This window comes from Amblyomma maculatum, chromosome 1, assembly GCF_055883805.1.
Source record: "Amblyomma maculatum isolate TAMU_Amacu chromosome 1, ASM5588380v1, whole genome shotgun sequence".
Lineage (NCBI taxonomy): Eukaryota > Metazoa > Arthropoda > Arachnida > Ixodida > Ixodidae > Amblyomma > Amblyomma maculatum.
Genome location: NC_139344.1, coordinates 170,956,773 through 170,975,931, shown reverse-complemented (window position 1 = coordinate 170,975,931; position 19,159 = coordinate 170,956,773).

Genomic DNA, 19,159 nt, shown 5'->3' with positions numbered 1-19,159 from the left:
CTTATTCAACGTCGCAGAGATGGCGCTACGGACGCCATCGATGTATTTCGCTCTTTACAGTAAGTAATTTTAGTCCATAAAACTATTTTATTAATATTGCATTTCAGTTTCCGCACTGCTCTTCATGCTCGAAAAAAAAAAAAAAAACGTAAACTTGTGTTTCATTTTTGAGTGACACACCCGGCACTTCCGTTGCTGCAGTTTTCGGGGAACGGAAATACGCGGATGGCTCTGATACGGTATACTAACCATAGCTCGGAGGCTTCTGCGGACATCGCCATAGCAAGAGCGACACTGTTCTTGTTGACGTGGGGTCCACTGTTGTCCAGCCTTCTGCGAACTCTGCATGTCCATGTCCGCCCATACGAACACCTTCAAGACCGCTCCCGCCAACGAAGACCTCATGGCTTGTGAGAAGCCAGCAGGGAAAAGCTTCGTACAGCATTCACGTACCAGGCCCCGTGCACGCTGTTGAGCGACGACGCCAAGAACCATTCACGCCATCATCTGATCTTCAGTGAGAACGGCAGCAGCAATAACGACAACGTGCGCTTATACAGTCCTTTCTGCGTTTTGCAGCTGCTGCTTTCTGGAATCAGTGCCTATGCAAATGTCGCCATCGCGGCAACCACAATACCACAGCCAAAGCAAGATATCTACCAACGAACTTCTTCGGACCGCCAGCCTGAGGGACACGGCTGGATAACAGAACACCGTCAGCTGGATTATCAATGCCACGCCCACACAGGGGCGCCAGCTGACATCCTGAGGGGGCTGCTTAAAAGGAACCCGCGTCACCGTCTGATCTGCTGTGGGAAAGGCGACAGCAATAGCGACAACATGCGCTTAAACAGTCTTTTCTGCGTTTTGCAGGTAAGAGCAGACATTCCCTGCTTTCGTAGTGATGATCGGAGTCTATTGCTGCTGCCCTTCCCACAAATATTGGGTAATTTATTCATATCTTGAAAGTGTTTCTTGCTAAACTATTGTTAGTAGCTGGCGACATTGAAGAAAACCCTGGACCCATGGACGAATTGGCTGATATTTTACAAAAACTGCAGGATGGTCAAAATACTATTCTTAGTAAATTGGGCAGCATAAGGATATTGGGGCACCAGACTCGGATCTTTAGAATCGACGGTAGAAAAGCTTGAAAATGCGAATCAACCTGCTACAGAGTTTCAAAGCCAGTTTCAAATGCAGTACGAAAAGGCAGAGGCATTGACCAAGGAAATTGACGACCTAGAGAACCGCAGCAGAATAATGAATCTTATTTTTTACGGTATAGAAGACAGTGACCCTCAAAAAAGCTGGGAAAGAATACAAAATGCGCTTAGAAGGTTTTGCCGGGACAAACTGCAAGCCACCATAGGACCAATCCAAAGAGCCCAAAGCATTGGGATTCATTCTTCTGACCGCATCCCTCCCATTATTGCTAAATGTTTTACCTTATAAAGACACCGTGAAAGTTCTGAGCAATAGAAGGAAACTGAAGAACACAGATTACGGAATTTCTAGAAACTTTTCGCCACGTGCGAGGTAAATCCGACGCTACTTGTGGTTCTTTGAAAAACCAAGGAAGAATAATGGAAATGACAAATTGTCGCTTGCGCACGACAATCTGATCATAAATGCCGAGGCCTATACTTTGGACAATGATACAAAGACCGTAGCTAAGATAAACAAAAAGTGACAACTGGCTAAGAACCCGAAAAACAGAGTGACGGAGTGCTCAGTTATTTTACTAAACTTCCAAAGTATTAAAAATAAATTGATGACTTTAATGGGCGATTGGGAGCAGCAACCCTCAGGCTTTCGCAATTCTCAGATACAGATTCTGCAGTGCTTTCGAAATATTTAGTGTTGCAGCGCATATGAAATGTGTGGTCTGAAAGCATGACCGCCTGATTAACACAGCAAAATATCGTTTAATAATTCAGACACAACAGACACAATCCTGTCAAAACGCCCTCCTGCAGCACGATATTTCGTGATTTTCCTAGTTAAACCGTCTGTATTTTTTTTTCTTGTGTGGGCTTACGGCGGCTGGGAGAAGACTTCTCTATTTCGGCGCCTGAAAGAGACGCGAAAGTTTTGGCTGCATATGCGTAACTTCACACTGCATCCTCCTTCGGTACACCCTAGTGATGCGGCAGCAGTTATTCTTTGTATGAGACGCAGAGTCATTGCTCTGATAGATACTTTTGCGGCAGAGCTTTTTCATTTAATGATAAGGGTCGATAGGTATAACTACGACCGCTTTGATTGGAACAGACTCTAACTGTTAACTACAGTATACGTTTTTGACGCCACTTACGAGCCCCGCCGTTTAGAAGGTAGACACGGCGCGGAATATGCTGACTTTAAACAGTCGGCAAGGCTAGTGCGTAAAACACACGCCCTTCCAGTAGAACGCCGTCAAGCGCTCGCTCTGGCCGGTAGGAACCTGATGACTTGTGCCTGCTGTGAAAACAACACAATGGCCGTTGATAAATGAGAAAGAGGGTGGGTGGTAGACAAAAATACGTTTAGCCAGCTCACAAGCTGACATGATTAACCGCAAGAACGACCTGAGAATTAGAAGGCATAAACAGGAGCTAAGGTCGGGAATAAGAGTCTCCATGTGCTAAACAGTAATGGAGACTGATTCTGGGAAACCTAGGCAGAGGCTTACTGCACGCTTTTCTAATAGAGCAGCGGATGCAGTTTATATTTGAGGTGACCCGAAACAAGATTGTAGCCAAATACCAGAGCGGGCCTCACATAGGCTTTGTAAAGAAGTAGAAGTGTAATTTGGTCTATTCCGAATTTAGGCTTACTTAGACGTACCAGCCTATACAAAGTTGGTTGGCTTGTGGGGTTTAACCGTTTAACGTCCCAAAGCGACTGTAAGCTCACCTTTCTCAGCATTAGTCAACGTAAGGCCACCAATCCATATTTGAATTATAGATAATGCCTAAATACCTCACTGATTCCGCCTGTGGTACTCTGTGTGAGCGCTAACGCAGCGAAACATATACGGAGGTGTTATTTCGAATAACTAACACACTACTTTTGCGCACATTGCACTGCCGTGATATCGCCTTCCTCTTTGTTTTTATCTTGAACATGATAAGTTTTCAATCGTCTCACCTCTTTATTTCAGTATCATTTTATGAAGTCTCCACCTGTTGTCCCAGTTGCTGCCCTTATTATTTATTTGTCAAGGCGAGGCTCATGTAAAGTACGATGCGGGTACACGTCAATAAACCTCAGGTGGCCCGTGTTTCTCCAATACGGCACCGCTTATAACCGACGTCAATTTCGAGCATTAAAACACATAAATAAAAATAAACCAACTATACAGATAAAGGCATCACAAAACTAGAGCCTAGCAGCTGAAGCAAATTTGGGAATGGCGACGTGCGAGTACCGAGGTAGCAATTTAGGCCGACTGCCACGACGTAAGACGCCATTTTTATTGCTCCGTGCCGACTGCTGAGCTTCCTTGCCATGTTTTCTTCGAGCGCTTGACCAAAGCTACTTAACCGCGACTGTATACCTTCGTCGGACGCGTTGAGAGAAATAAGCAATATGCCCGCTCGCTCGCCCTCTAGGCCCTCCACACAGGTGGAGCTTCGACGCTCAATGTGCATTATCTGTCCGCTCTTTCTTTTCTCAAGGAGCCACATTGACATTACCACAGACTTCGCAAGATACATCCTCAGTGTGCGGCGCTCCCTGAACACCGCCTATTTCGTGAAGGAGATTCAGGGCTTAATTAGCATGTTGTCTGTCAAAATACGTCTACAGTGAAGCCGCAGAAACACACACTCCTGGTATAGTGCGAGCATGCAACAAATCAACAGCACGCTGCCTTCTCCAGTTGGCTCCCCTCCTCTCCAGAGACAGGACTCCTCGTAGAAACGGAAATCCTTTGGTTCGGCAGACGAGCACTTCCTCCACCAAGAACAACCGACCTCTCTTGCAGTCTCAAGTTTCGAGGAGGTCTTGATTCGAATATTGGTCCTGTGCTGCCCTCACTACTGCAGTAATGCCGCCATGGCAGGAACTATTCCGCACTTCTTCTACCTGACTCCGGTGTAAGATCCAGACTAGACACCTGCTCTGGATCTGCTCTTCCTTGTACACTATCCGGTAGACAAACACTTGTTCCGATGCGGACACGCCCTCACAGGTCGAACGCCGGATCTAGATTACTGGACTTTGCAGCCACACCACCGAACTTTTCTGCACTTCCTATCGGAATTGTCGCCTGCTTTTACTAGCAGGATTTTACTTTATGCCAAAACATAAGCTGTCCTAACAAAAAGATGCAGTTAAATTGTAAAACTCTAGAAAGGTATTGATAGATTAACACACGAACATTTACGTGCGAAAACAACATAGTGAGGCAAGAAGCCCGCTGTAGCCGAGGGGTCCGAAATGCAGCTGCTTCGATCCTGCAACTTTGAGTTCAGCAGCCTAAGGCCACCGCCAATGAGGTACCGCCGCGGGTCAAACAAGTAATGAGTAATGGGGCACGCATCAAAAACAGAACTGCAGGGTCGAATGCTTTTGACTTGAAAATGTGCGCGAGATAGTTTGTAAAAATGCGAAATATATTTCGCAGGGAGCCATCTATCAGCGTGGACGCACTGTTCAACAAATCATGCGCCCTGAAATGAATGGTTGCCAGGAATGTGCCCGTGAACATCACTGCAAACATGATGCCTCATTGCGCTTTTCTCGAGTGTCCCTCAGGCGCAGCGCATGTAGTCAACGGTCCATTTCCGGTATTCGCATGTAGCGATCCAGCCCCAGAAAGCGCAACACTCAAGGCAGGTGTTTCCTTTTTGGACGGCTGGCCTTCAGCCTGCTCGCGGTTGCCGTCCGCAAGCGGAATCCTTTAGAATTGCACCATATGCCGGCGTTGATCCAACGATGTGTCGTTGTAACCATGCTTGCTGGTGCAGAGGGCCCTCTTGTGCGCGCTCCGCACTTTCTCGACTTGCTGGCTTATCTACTACGGTATCATTCCTTGCGCCATCTGCAATGGCTGGTACGGACTCTTCTCCGGGGCAGTGATCGCTCCCAGCTTGAGCGGCTCGGGCGACGCGCCCGGTTGCATCCGAGCAGAGGCTATCCCCCATGCCTCAAGACCGTCAAAAAATGGCGGGGGCGCAGCGCTACCATTCGCCCTTTTAAATTAACTTACTTCTTTCCTGGGGTGTGTTCTCTTTAGGTTGCATTAGTAATGTCACGGCGACATTTATATTGTTACCTTAAAGGAACACACCCCAGGAATGATGTTATTTATTCAAAAACAGGCGAATGGTAACTCTGCGCCGCCGCCATTTTTCGACGGTCTTGAGGAATGAGCCGGCTATCCCACTGCTGGTGGTCAGAGCGACCTTGGCGGGCCACTTTTAAGCGGACGTTGTCTTGGGGTACTTGGCCCTCCATAGTTGTGACATCCGCCGACAGATGCGCGCGAATGCCCACGAAGAAAGGGGAACAGTGCGCATCGCTTTTGTCAACAAAAATGGCGTCGCTAACTGAGCCATCAGAAATAATCTTCTCCCATCCATGGAAATAGGGCTTCCAGCCAAAAATTGGCGATATTTGTGCATGCGCCCAAACTGCAGTGAATGCCAATGTAGCTAGTGGCGTTTGAAGCAAATGAGATATTTAAATATTTTTTTAAAGACGCGATAATATGAAATTTAATTTTGATTACATCATCGTCATTGACAGTTCTCTTGCTATGATGTCAGAGTCCGCGTTCTTCGTCTCCTTTTACGCTTTCCGCACTTGCAATAGACCTCTCCCCCTGCCTACGTCACAGGTGACGTATTGGGTGCATGTGCGATTGGCGTGGTTCTACCTGGTGGGCAAAACATTCGGGTGCGGGCAGGCGGTGCAGTGGGTGAAGTCTAGTGCGGGGCCAGTTTACCCCTTTTTCATTTTCTAATATCGTCCAGCTGCTGCGGGGTGCAATGCGATAATCGATGGAAGAAGACGAGCAGCACGCATTTCTTCATCTTTGTAAGCGCACAGAAGGAGTTTTGGAGGCGTGCAAAGAACGAAGCGAGAGACGTCATGTGTTTGCAAGACCAGATTGTTCATAAAAACAGGCAGAGTTTTGCATGCTTACTAGCATACTAGCACATTCGAATATTTTTTATGAACGAGCAAGCACTTCGTTTGCTTCCAACGAATCGCACTGTAAGGATGACTAAATGGCATCAAAGACCCAGACGGTATATGTGATCCTTGGCAGCAGTGTTCTGAGAACAGTCACGAAACGACTCCTAAAGGCATGCCTTCCGCATGTGATCGGTGAAGCACAGCAGCATTCCAAGAAGGAACCGTATCAGACTTATCGTTTTCAAGCGCTTTCGTGTCCATTTAATGGGAAAAGGCTTTTAATGTTCTCCGAGGTTAGAGCGTTCTACAGCAACGTTATTCAATGTGCGCAGTATTATCTCGTTATTTTCCTGCCACTGGTTCTATCAATTCGCGTCACATTCGTTGCTCTGCATTTCACTCGCACCGTACTGTACGTATACGAGAGGGGTGTTCTCGAGACTATGAATATGGTCACGACCCACTCACACGGTACTGAACGGACGCCCCTCTAGACCTCGTATAACATATTTTACGTGACAAGGCAGAAATATTTTCCCCTCGCACATTCGCCTGATGTAAAACGTTCATTGGGAGATTGCATCTACGAGTAAAATCTTCTCTTTATCAGGTCGAAGTTAATTTATACAAAAACTAACAACTAAACGTTCTCTAATGTAGAGAACTCCGCAGTTAAGCAAGCAGCGGGCGCGTACGCTGCTGTAATCGCTCTCGACAGGCAACACTTCGTGATACTTGAAAGTCACTTTCAGGAAGAATACTAAAAAAAAATGACTTCGAACGATACCCGCGTAATACCCAATTAAGTATACGGCTTATAGTTCCAAAACCTTTGGGATTTATTAAAGTCTTCCTTATTACAAGCCACACCTGTTCTTAAAACGCAAAACTGTCAACAGAGTGCCCGTTCGTCCAATACCTGGTGCGAATTACTAATGCGTATTGCATTGGGGAGTGTCGTCTTTTTGTGCTTTGTCTAAATATGACCAATACAGAATATGACACAGAAAGTGCACATCGTCGGAAAGCTCGGGGAGACGGAGCAGGGAAAGATTATTTTGCCCACCAAGCTGTTTTTGTTTTTCTAGTTCTTTCTTTTTTTTCTTTTTTTTTTTGGGGGGGGGGGGGGGCTACTTTATGTGTAAAAAGAAAACAAAAACAAAACTTGCCAATAAATAATAAGAAATTATGACATTCGATGCTAGCCATTGGTGTCAGTCTTTCCAATCTCTTCTTTCGTCGGCTTCTGGTTTGGGCTCCTAGCACATTCTCATTGAAGGAGGCACTTTCTAGGAGGTAGAGGCATAATATGCTCGAGCACCGTCTTCTTTAAAAAAAAAGGAAAACAATATGGGGTCGAAAGTGGTTCAAATAAAGCCATTTTATGGATGGACTTTAGGTAGCATGTACATACATACTCGTGCATATAAATAGAACTCGGGGTGCAAAGTGTGCCGGAAAACAAAATACATGTCGGCTGACTGAGAGCATGCTGGCTGAGATTCTACGAAACAAAGTCGCCCTTATCGTAATGTAGCGGCTCTTTTTGTAACATGGCTGCACACCTCTTTCTCCCTCGTGTGGCTTCGCATGCGCATTAAGGACATTTACCGTACACTAATGATCCATCAGTAATTGCTGAACGCGGAATCTTGAAACTAAATGCCAGGTGCTATAAATGAGAATGCAAATGAAACACCACGGCTACGAATTGCCCAGGCTGTCTGAATGGCTCCGAGCTGTGTCAATCGTGTGTGTTCCATCGCCAAATTATTTTCAGGATGCCGAAGTCACACATGGTGCAGGCGAAGTCAAAGTCGCACGTCGCATCCGGAGGGTCCAAAGTTGGCCCCCTGAGTGATGAGGATGTTATAACGTATGTAGTGATGCCTATGTGGGTCAAGGCCATCAATTTTCAATGATGCAGCCTTAATGAGTCCGTTAAGCAGGACATAGCATATCAGACTGGAGGAAATCACGAGGCAGTTGAACGACCATAGATGTCCCTTGCTCAGACTTGTGGGCGGCGCGAATTGTATCCTTTCTCATTTCCGCGCTTCTGCTTCAGCACTTTCTGTGAGGTTTCATGTCGACCTGTTACAGACCATATTATACCGTGTCTCCACATTCTTGTCTGCACGTGGCCAAGCCAAAAAATATCGTCATGGCTGGTTGCCATGTTTTCTTACCACTTCTCCCTTCAGCTCATTCTAGACACATTAGCATACCTCGAATAGAATTACCGTTACGGCAGCGTATTTCTAGGACACGCCGGCGAAATCGCGACTTCTGTCAAAGTGTTTTTACTGTAATGCCAGAGTAATTAAATACTTTACAAGGATGCAATGTATTCGTGACTAAGTCAAATCTTCTTGAAATGAACTTGAACGGATGCATGGATATCGTTCGTTGTACGTACTAAGTGGTGCTCCAATATACGTACTAAGTGGTGCTCCATATTTTTGCTGAAATAACCGACTCAGACAAAACTGCCCTTTATTTAATAAATCGGAGGCTCTCAGTCTTTATCGCCCCAACGAACCCCAACAGCCACCAACATGTGCCACGGAAAGTTGTACAAAATCATTGTATATAACGTGCCAGAAACAAAAAATAACTATACGACCACCAATGCTGCCCGCGGGAAAGCTTATTCAGATAAAACTGCTTAAGTGGACAAAAGTCTTTGTGGTTTTGTGCACTGTGCCTCAGCACTGCAGCATGCTGAGTCATTTTGTTCGACTTAAGCCGTGAGGTAAAGCATTAGATTTGACGCGTTGCGTTCAACGTGGCCCATAAATGAAACCTGACTTAGCCCACTTCCTCGCAGCCCCAACTTCGGAAGGATGTCGTCTTAAAGGTGGATGACATAGGTGCTTAGCTACTGACCCGGGACACCCGGGTTTGGTGCCGGCCGCTAAAGCCAACTTTCGATAGAGGCGAGACTCAAAGCGCCGCGGGCTGTCCGATCTCAGTGCACGGTAAATATTGCCATGAAACCTTTATTATTGGAGCCCTGCACTAAGATTTTATAATACGATGTAATAAACACGATTTTTCTCATAACCCGAGCCGCATTTAGGGATATCAAACACTAAAAATCTAAAGAGAGGTGATGATGATGATTACCCTCTATTGTTTATTTGTTTTGCCGTGGCCCACTGTAGCGCTTTTCGAAGCAAAACAAATTACCTAAACAGACAGTAAGCACTCATAAAAGCCTTAAAGTCACATTAGGAAATTTCAAACTTTTTTGTACTTTTTGTTCCGCTAAAAACGAAGTCCTTTTGTTGAGATATTTTTGTGTTGTTTATTCGCCCTTCTGATTCAAATTTATTCCGCATCCCATACGATGAAATGCAGGGCACAGACACAAAAACACAAAAATCTTGTCAGGAGACAGCTTGACAAGGACCCTGTGCCTTTATAAATTAATTGTTGGCATACAGTGTAGAAACAAAAAGCATCATCAACTTACACACGGAAATAGTTTTCACATTAATATTTCAGACCAAACGATAAGGCACATAATGATGTGTGCACAAAACAATAAGGTACACAAATTAGGAACATTTCTAAGATTTACCCAGACATGCGCTAGGCAGCACAAACATTTAAACAAAATTCTACAGATACTGTTTTATTTCAGCTCTCTTTGTTTTATTTTCTCTCTACATAGGAAGAAGAAGGCGCATGCTGGAAGTGCAGCACCTCGTTTTCAAGGCTTCCTGCAGTTATTCGCTGTTGAGCTCCCTCTCGGAGTTTCTGAGTGTAAATGAAGGCTTGATTTGCGAAGGCATAACTTTCTCCCGGATTGATGTTCTCAACAATCGATTCGCAATTTCGCCGATTTCGTTTGATTTGAACTGTGTAAACGAAGTAAAAGAAACGTCTGAGGTCACCGCTCCTAGGTGTGCACAGAGAGGGTCGCCAAATTGCGTCATAACTTCTGATACACTAGCTCGTGTTCACCAATGGGGATAAGCAGCGGCGTTCGCCGCTGCTTGCTGCTTCAGCCCATGCGGTACAAAGTAGGTGATGCGGTAATTTCTCCATTTATGGACGACACAGGGTAGTGTTTATAGCGCAAGTTATTTTGAAAGCGCACGTCCTGTGAAGCGAGACAACCAAAATTTGTTGAGGCACAGCGTCGAGGGTAGCCACGGTCGCTTCTTTGGTGTGTGGGTTTAGCGTCCCAAAGCGAGTAAAGCTGTGATCGAGAGACGCAGTACTGGAGGGCTTCGGGCATTTCTACCACCTAGGGTTATTTAACGTTGCGCTGATATCGCACAGTACATGGGCGCCTTGCTTTTCGCCTACATTAAAAGCGGCCGCCGCGGCCGGAGCACGATCTGGCATCCTTAGGTACAGCAGCCGAGCGCACTAGCCGTTGCGACACTGCGCGTGCCAACGAAGTAATGAGAATGTTTACTTAACCTGTGTATTCTAACCCGCCGAAGCTTTCATCAGGGGCGGCTGAACTGCGGCTAGCGAGCTGAATGGGGCTCGCCCCGCCAAACTAAGCTGATCAAGTCTGCCATCACGTCAACCCGAGAGGAACTTCAAAATGATTCCTTTATGAATAGGGCAGTGCAATGCAGACGCAGTCAGAAATGACTGTGGCATTAACTGTAATTATATGCAATGCGTCTAAATTAATCTCTAAACAAGCAGATGTCAGCACTTTTTAGCAGTAATTGCGATACCTGGGATAACAGCTGTGTGAAAGCACACAAACTCAGCGCAGTGGCAGCACACCTAACGCTTGTTGCCGTATAATTTGACAAAATTATAATCACAGTGAGTAATCGAATTTAGGCTTCAAGCCGTGTTTTGCGCGATAGCTTACAGGGGTGCACACAGGCAGAGGTTGACGGTAGAGTCATTGTGACTGTATTTATTGTTGGACTAAATTGCTCTTCATAAAAGAAGGAAATGAGAGGAGAAAGCTCATAATCAAGCGGTCGAAGGAGGGGGAGGAGGGTGGCACTTTTCGATGGAGGCGGAAAGCTATGCACCCGTGTGCTGTGCGATATGTGAGTGCAGGTTAAAAGAAGGAAATGAAAGGATGAAGTTCATAATCAAGGGGTCGAAGGAGGGGGAGGAGGGTGGCACTTTTCGACGGAGGCAGTGCACCCGTGTGCTGTGCGATTTAAGTGCAGATTAAAGAACCCGTGGTCGAAATATGCGGAGCCCGCCTTGTTTTTCGCCTCCAACGAAAAGCTGCCGGGGGGTACTGATATCGCACAACACACGGGCGCGTTGCTTTTCAGCTCCATCGAAAGGCGCCAATGCTGCGTCTGCTTGATTATAAACTTCCGTCTTTCTCTTCCGTTTTTTATGATATTCACGTGACGTACAACCCTGCTAGTTGATTAAGAGCAGTTAGAGGAAAAAAGTAACTTAGTAATGACTCTGGCGCCTATTTGCAATGGCAAAAAGCCGTCTGGCGGCCGCTTCGTTATCCACCTTCTGTCTTTCTTTCCTTTTGGTTATGGCAATCACGTGACAAAAGACCTACTAGTTAAGAGCAGTTAGCGAGAAAAAAAGCAACTTTGTGATTATTCTGGCGCCTATATGCCATAGCGAAAAGCAAGGCGCACCGGTGTGCTGTGCGATGTCAGTGCACGTTGAAGAACCCTACGTGAAAAAAATATCCAGAACCCGATTTGCTTTTCGCCTCCATCGAAAAGAGGCTCCCGCGGTCGCTGGACTATAAACGTTCGTCTTCCTTTTCTTTGATTATGGTATTTACGTGACATATGGAACTGCTAGTTGATTAAGAGCAGTTAGCGAAGAACAGTAAGTGTATAATGAATCCGGCTCCTACATGCCTTCAAGGAAAAATTGGATAAGAAATTGTGATCAGGTTTTGTAAATTCGATGGAGGCGAAAAGCAAGGCGGCCACAGTCATTATGAAGTTGATGTTTTTCGTCAACTGCTCTTAACCAACTAGCAATGTCGTATGTCACGTGAACACCGTACGCAAGGGAAAAGAAAGACGGAAGTTCGACGAAGTAATAATTGTTTCGGTTTATGGGGATTAAAGTCACAAAGCAACTCAAGCTATCAAAGATGGAGGACTCCGGAAATTTCGACCGCTTGGGGTTCTATAACATGCGCGGCACACGGGCGCCTTGCTTTTCACCTCCATCAAAAAGAGGCCGCCGTAGCCGGGATTCGATCCCGCATCATTGGGTACAGCAGTCGGGCGCTCTAAACACGGTGTCATCACGTCCTCGAAATTCTGAAAGCTGGTATAGCGATTACGAATGACGGGCTGAATATCTCCAATTGAACCTGTAGGCCCAACTGTAATAGTTTAAAATTATATGAGCTTGGTTAACTAATATTATTTATCAGTTTTCTGTCTTTCGCCAATACTGGTACACAGTGTGTCGCACAAGTCGTGTTCGTGTTTCAAAAAGCCTATGTTTAAAAGCTGTGCCGGAATTGCTTAAACACTTGGTATATGAGGATTATCCTCCCGGAACTGCGCGAGGTAAAGAGAAACTCCACAGTGAAGAGATACGGAACAAATTTGACCATATGCGTTTCTTAAACCCTTTCAGATAATTAGTGCGCGGTCGTGCAAATACGAACTCGAAGCTTTTCCTATAATTGTGCACTTAAGAGTATGTTCTTTGCTGCAGGCGAATTATTATCCTTAAACTCGCAAAATATATATAAATTGTCCGAAAGGCAAATGAAGTTGGAATTTGATAATCTTCTGTGAAAGAAGGGACTGTGTACCCCGTCGTCAGACATTTTCATGCAAAGATGATAAGGCCACTGTTATTAACGTCATTTTCCCACCTACTTTGAAATGTACATTAGAATGCAATTCTAATTTGGCTGCTATATTGGCTGCTATATATCATGACAAATACTAATCATCGCGACAAAAATTAGGACCCACAGTACGAAAGTTTGGGCACCGCTGTACAAGAAAACAACAAGAAGTCAGACATGCGCTAATGTTTTGCGCTGGATATTAAGAATGGAGGCTCAATTCCCTATTGGAGTGGAAAATGCATTTTGTTTTCGACTTCAGTAGAAAATGGCACCTACCACTCTCACAGAACACGGGTAGCTCTGAATTTCGCCTGAATGAAAATGCGGCCACCGTGGCAGGAATTCGGTTCCCCAACCTCGTGCTCAGCAGCACAACACAAAATCCACTGACCTATTATCACAAGCTACCTCACCTATTATACAGCGGAAGTTGCGGGAGCTTCTACCTCAGATATAGAGCGAAACTCACGGCACCCCGCCGCTCCACTCAGCAGGATTCAACACGCCAATGGGGCAGCGACCGTACGTCCTTGACGCGGGCATGCGTCGAGTGTATAAAATGACAGACCACAGAACACCCGCGCTAGTGCGCTCTGGGAAGATCCAGTTTTCCGGGGCACTCTCGCGGGCACTCCGGGAAAGCATATGTTGTTGTTGTTCTCCTCTAATTTGATGGCACATACCCACACAGGGGGATCGGCCAAGAATTGGGGTGCAAAGATATTAGATTTTGAGATGTATAACTACTACAAAGCTCCATCAGCTCCATCGAAAATGATTGTGGAGATGGTCTAAAACACGACTTCACGACGACTTTTCCAGGCGTCCGAAGTGCCTGGGAGCGCATTTAGAACGTCCAGGCAGGTTTTGACTTGTTGCCAAGCTGGAATTACCTTATCCGCTAAAAGGAGAAACTTCTGTAGCACTGCGATGACATGTAGTTTTGGAACGTTGACCTTTGTTATTTTTGAGTCCAACATGGGGTCAGTAATATATGCACGCAATTTTTCATCAAACGACGGTGGAAGGGAAATTGCTTCAAGCATACCATATCCAGCTGTAGCGAATCATATGGCTAGGAAGAATAAGAAAGCAACTCCGCACGCGGCTACAAGAAAGATGCTCATCGATCTTCGTGGCATGCCGGAGGGGATCTGTTTAACTTGAGGTCACTCAAACTCTCAAAGCACCGCAACTGTTTCCTCATCGCCCCTCACGTCGTGTATTGGCCAGATATGATTACGTGGTCCGGCGCAAGCATGGATGGTCCGCTCTCGTGTAGTTGACGAGGTGCGGCGCTTCCGCGGTGGCTGCCCGGCGTGTTTGACGAAGTAGTTTTATTCAGTGTCGTTTGATGGGCTTGAAACACGAATACTGTGGTATATCTGTGTTGCAAAGGATGACGAAGTGTTGTGCTTTCAGGGTCAGCAACAGAATTGGATCCGGCAAGTGCTAATTGCGAATAAACGTATGATTGTATGGGTGCACTGCGTTCGGCACAAGTTTGGACTATAAAGGATACCTCGTAGTTCTACTGCATCGCCAGTGGCATGAGCCATTACTTTCGCTTATCCTGCATTTTGTCAGTCAGTCGGTCGGTCGGTCGGTCGGTCGGTCGGTCGGTCGGTCGGTCGGTCGGTCGGTCGGTCGGTCGGTCGGTCGGTCGGTCGGTCGGTCGGTCGGTCGGTCGGTCGGTCGGTCGGTCGGTCGGTCGGTCGGTCGGTCGGTCGGTCGGTCGGTCGGTCGGTCGGTCGGTCGATCGGTCGGTTTTTTTTATTTGCAGGAAATCATTGCTTCCTGCTGGTGGAAGAGACAAAAGGCATGATTGCCCGCCAAGGTCTCCGCTCCAGTAACAAACTAAGCAGCCTACAGGAGTGCATCAGAAAGCTGGCGACGATACATAATAAATATGAACATAAGAGCCGTGATAAAAATGTACGCGTACATTCATACAGTATATGGCTCTATTCACTCAGCCACTGTGCACTACAGCGGCCTAATTCTATTTCGTTATGATTTGAATCACATTGCACATTCGCTCACGACACATTCACTTGGGCGCCGCTAACTGCAACCTCTGTAAAAATCACATGGTTCTCTCGATTTTATTATTATTAACAGCTATTTTTTATGAGGCATTGTTAGCTAAACCTCTGTCGGTTAGTGACATATTAGCTACTGCAACTATCAACCAAATGTGCATTTTGTAATACCTTTCACTCGTGTGCATTGCTTTGTTTCAATCAGGATATCAACATAATGTCAGTATATTCTAGGAAACACATTGATTTAAAAACTGCGAAATTTCCGCAATATCCTCTTCCTCAGTTAACGTGACATTTTATATCGTGAGAAGTTTCGGCTGATGTGCAAACGCGCAACGCATATTTGCACATTTTTAGGTATGGCTCATTCCCTGGCAATATTCTTACTTATTAGCAGGACCGTGTACCTTGCCTTTGATCTATTCTCTACGTCTTCACGCTGACCGAAATGAGAGCTGAAGCGGGATTCAATTCCTACTGAATTTACTCTTACGGATCATGAAGAAAAGAACGGAAACCGTGATTTCCTAGCGGAGCCCCTAGAAACTTGAAGCCGTTACGCCGACCGCTGTCAACAGCCCATGAGCACTTGCGTAAGCCGAGCGTTGATATCTTGAAATTGTTTAAACATTAAGGCACGACTGCGCTGGGGGTAAACAGCGCAAAATAGACGAGGACATAAAAGTACGTAAACGAGCGCTGTTTTTTTTTTTTTTTTTGCTGCCTTTCGCAGCATAAAGCACAAGAAAACCTCCTTCCTGACACACACCTGTCAACTCCAGGTGCAGGTGCCAGCCTGCAGACTTGCCTGGCCATGCCTAGAAGTTCCACTGAAGACTTCCTGGGTTCCGTAGCGAACTTCGGTCCTTGGGATAGGACGTGTCGAACGTCTTTTGGGAGATTAACGTTGCCTATGGTGTGGATGACGCTCTCTGTCTTTTGTTCCTTGGCATCAGATGTACGGAGCTGTTGAAGAGCTTGTTGCCATAAGAAGACAGCGGTTGAATTGGCCAGGTTATAAAATTCCTTCCATTTTTTTCTTCCCTTGACGTGGACCCCAGTCATTTTGCAGCCTGAGATGTAGACAGTTCTGGTGGAACCGAGCTTGTCTGTTCCATTCTGCCTTGAGGATTTTGCACATTCTGAAGCAATGGCCCTGAGATGGCTGGAAGCCGTCGAAAAGCTGCAGGACTGGTTGCGGAAACCGCTTTTCTTTGATGAGAAAATACAAGGTCCTTGCTTGGTATACAGCGAAGGCGATGAAGGTCACAAGGATACACGGATGGACGGACATACAGTTAAAAGGGCCCGATGTACTAGAAATAAAACTGGCTAAAACAGAGGCTTGGGCAAGTTGGTAATCCATTGAGGGTAAACAGCTGTCAGCTTCCTATATATGTGGTTTGAATACGATAGCTTTAAAAACCCCGTTACTTCATTTAAAGTACGCGTGAGGAAACTGGACAACAACAGATGGGCAGATAAGGAATAAAAATACTTTTACAGAAATAGCTTTTGCTCCAATTGGCCGAAAACGCTAGAAAGCTAACCAGTAAGTACGCACAGAAAGATAAACAGCTTTAAACGACGTCACAAACATAAGGGATAAAGTTGGATTAACTCAGTGAAAGAACAACAGATTACTAGCCTGCATAGAAAATGTAAAATGCGAATTTAGAAAGAGGTGACCTGTGGTAACTCAAGAGTCAGATCTGTGTTTATTCGGAATGATATATTCTTGCCCATCGAAGTAACTTCATTTATACAACTTATTTTAATTACGTGGGCGACCTACATTTTATACATCTCCTCGATTACATCATGTGACAACGCATAGACAAATATCTCAAGTTCAAGCAGAATTGCTGGCGGAGGGGGACGTAAAACAAAGGAAGAAAGGCGTTGATTTCTTTGACGCAAAATGAGCTGCGAGAGAAACTACTCAGAAACAGAAGAAAGTGTTTGCTGATTGACCCTGATTCGGGTCGCCTCCTCAAGCCGATGAGTTGAGGACCTATACCGCTTTACACATGGGCGACATGGGCAACGAGCTAGGGCCAGAATAATCGACGGACCTGACATTTTCTGACTTCTGCCTGAGTATCGATTTCCGGCCACATGGTGCATCTATTCAAGTTCATTCATTTCATTTCCTTCTTCGCATGAACAGATCAAAATCCGGGCTATCTGTTAGCCGTTAATATCGCTAAAAAGAAATGTACCTGATAATGACTGTATAATGGCCATAACATCGATGTCTGATATGTCACGCGAAAGAACTGCAACCAAATTCCTGTATTAGGCATACTCTGTTTCGAAAATCCTTACTGCAATCGTTTTTGGTATGGTCGGTCAACAATAAATTCACAGTGTAACGCTATATACGGCGATAACCAGAGCAACTTTCTTGGCGCTTGTCCACGCGACCAGCACAGCCAGCGGGAGAGCACAGCCAACGGGAGTGCACTACGTCGGGTTCGGGGCTTGTCAAATCGACTCGGCGAGTTGACTGGCAAGGTCATCGGCCTGCTTTGTCTGCAGCAGCTGACGAACGAATAGCAGCAACTGTCATAAGACCCTAAAACACTGTGTTGATAGGTAAGAATCAGAAGGAGACAGTGGTCTCGATTCTCCAAAGGTTTGTCGGTTGGCCGGAAAAGGTTCATGTTCGAGAGGCCATGTGGTCAGACAACACATGCACGCCAAAATCGATGTCTTCAGAGTGAGATCAAAGAACCTGGAAGACGTGTCGAATGGTGGTGCTAGTAGGGTGGCTTTGCCCTGCACGAGGAGTTCGCTTTCTTCAAGACGGAAACGTGGCCTTCGGTAGAAGCCTGACTTCAGTATGGGGAGGGTGCATTTCCTGTGAATGCACATACTACTGTTGTTGAGGCAGTAAGCATGGCCTCCGGAAGACGCGGCATTCTGAGGTGAGGAGCTTACCCGCCTTCGACGGGAAAGGTCTGTCGTCTTTACCATGAAATCCTGGCCTCGAAAAGGTGACCCTGGCTGATGTGGGGCATGTTCCATCAGCACGTCTAATCCGTTATCCCCAGCGCAGGATCCTGGCCCCCAGGAGACGTCTCTGGTCGAGGCTTCGTGGCTGGCTTCGTTCATCAGAGCGAGTCCGTCGTTTACAGAAATGACAACTGGCATTTTGAAGATGCCGCATGCCAAGACGTTGTAGTTGGCTTCCCTTGTCACGCCGAACCCGTTGTTCTCAGGCCCGATACTTGACCTCCGGAAGGCGCTGGACGAAAATAAGAGGAGGTTCCCTTCTCCAGAAACGCAATTTGTCATTTTCTGGGCGAAAACGTGATCCCTGGAGGCACCGCATCCTAGAAGGTCGGCTCCCAAAGGAAGCCTGGATCCATCGTCCTCGAGATGACATCCTTGCGCGGAGAAAATTTCGCTGGCCGAGGTGCCGCGCCGAGCGCCTTTTCAGCATGAAATCCTGCCATCGTGAAGGTGGCGCTTGCCAAGGCTAAGAAATCAGCGCCCTCCATCACGCAGACTCCGTTGTTTTGATACCGGAAACCTGGTCTCCGGAAGATCCCACATGCCAAGTCAATGAGGTCTGAGTCGCTTAGTACTCCCAGTCTCTCGTTTTGAGGCCAACAACTTCGCCACCGTGAGTAACTCGTCATGACGATGAGGGCGGCTTCTTCACCTGGTAGTTTGCTTTTGGGTCGAACGCATTGTTCCTGGAAGGCACAAGAGTCTAATGGGAAGAAATCTCCTCCTTTGGACATGCCGAGTCTGTTTTTTGGAAGGTTACTATAGTCTCCATAAGAGGCTCTACACCGAGGAGTAGTTGGCTTGTTTTCGGAAGCTGGATCTTTTGTTTCCAAGGCATAATCCCGACCTCCAACAGAAGACTCTGGAGGAGGAGAGGAAGTCGGCTTTTTTGGAGAGAAAGAGTCCTCTGCCATCAGTCCGGAGACCTCGCCTCCGGAAGGGTGCGTGATTACCTTCAACTGGTCCACCGAGTCTGCTGTCATCATGATGGAAACTTGATCTCCGGAAGACGTCGCACGATAATGAGAGGAAGTCGCCTTTCGAGGGTACGCAGGGTTGATCGTTTCCGGAGCGGAAACGTGACCACCGGAAGGCGCCGCCAGCAGAGGTGAGAAGGATGGATTCTTCAGGCAAGTCGGGTCCGTCGTCTTCTGGGTTGGTTCCTGGCACC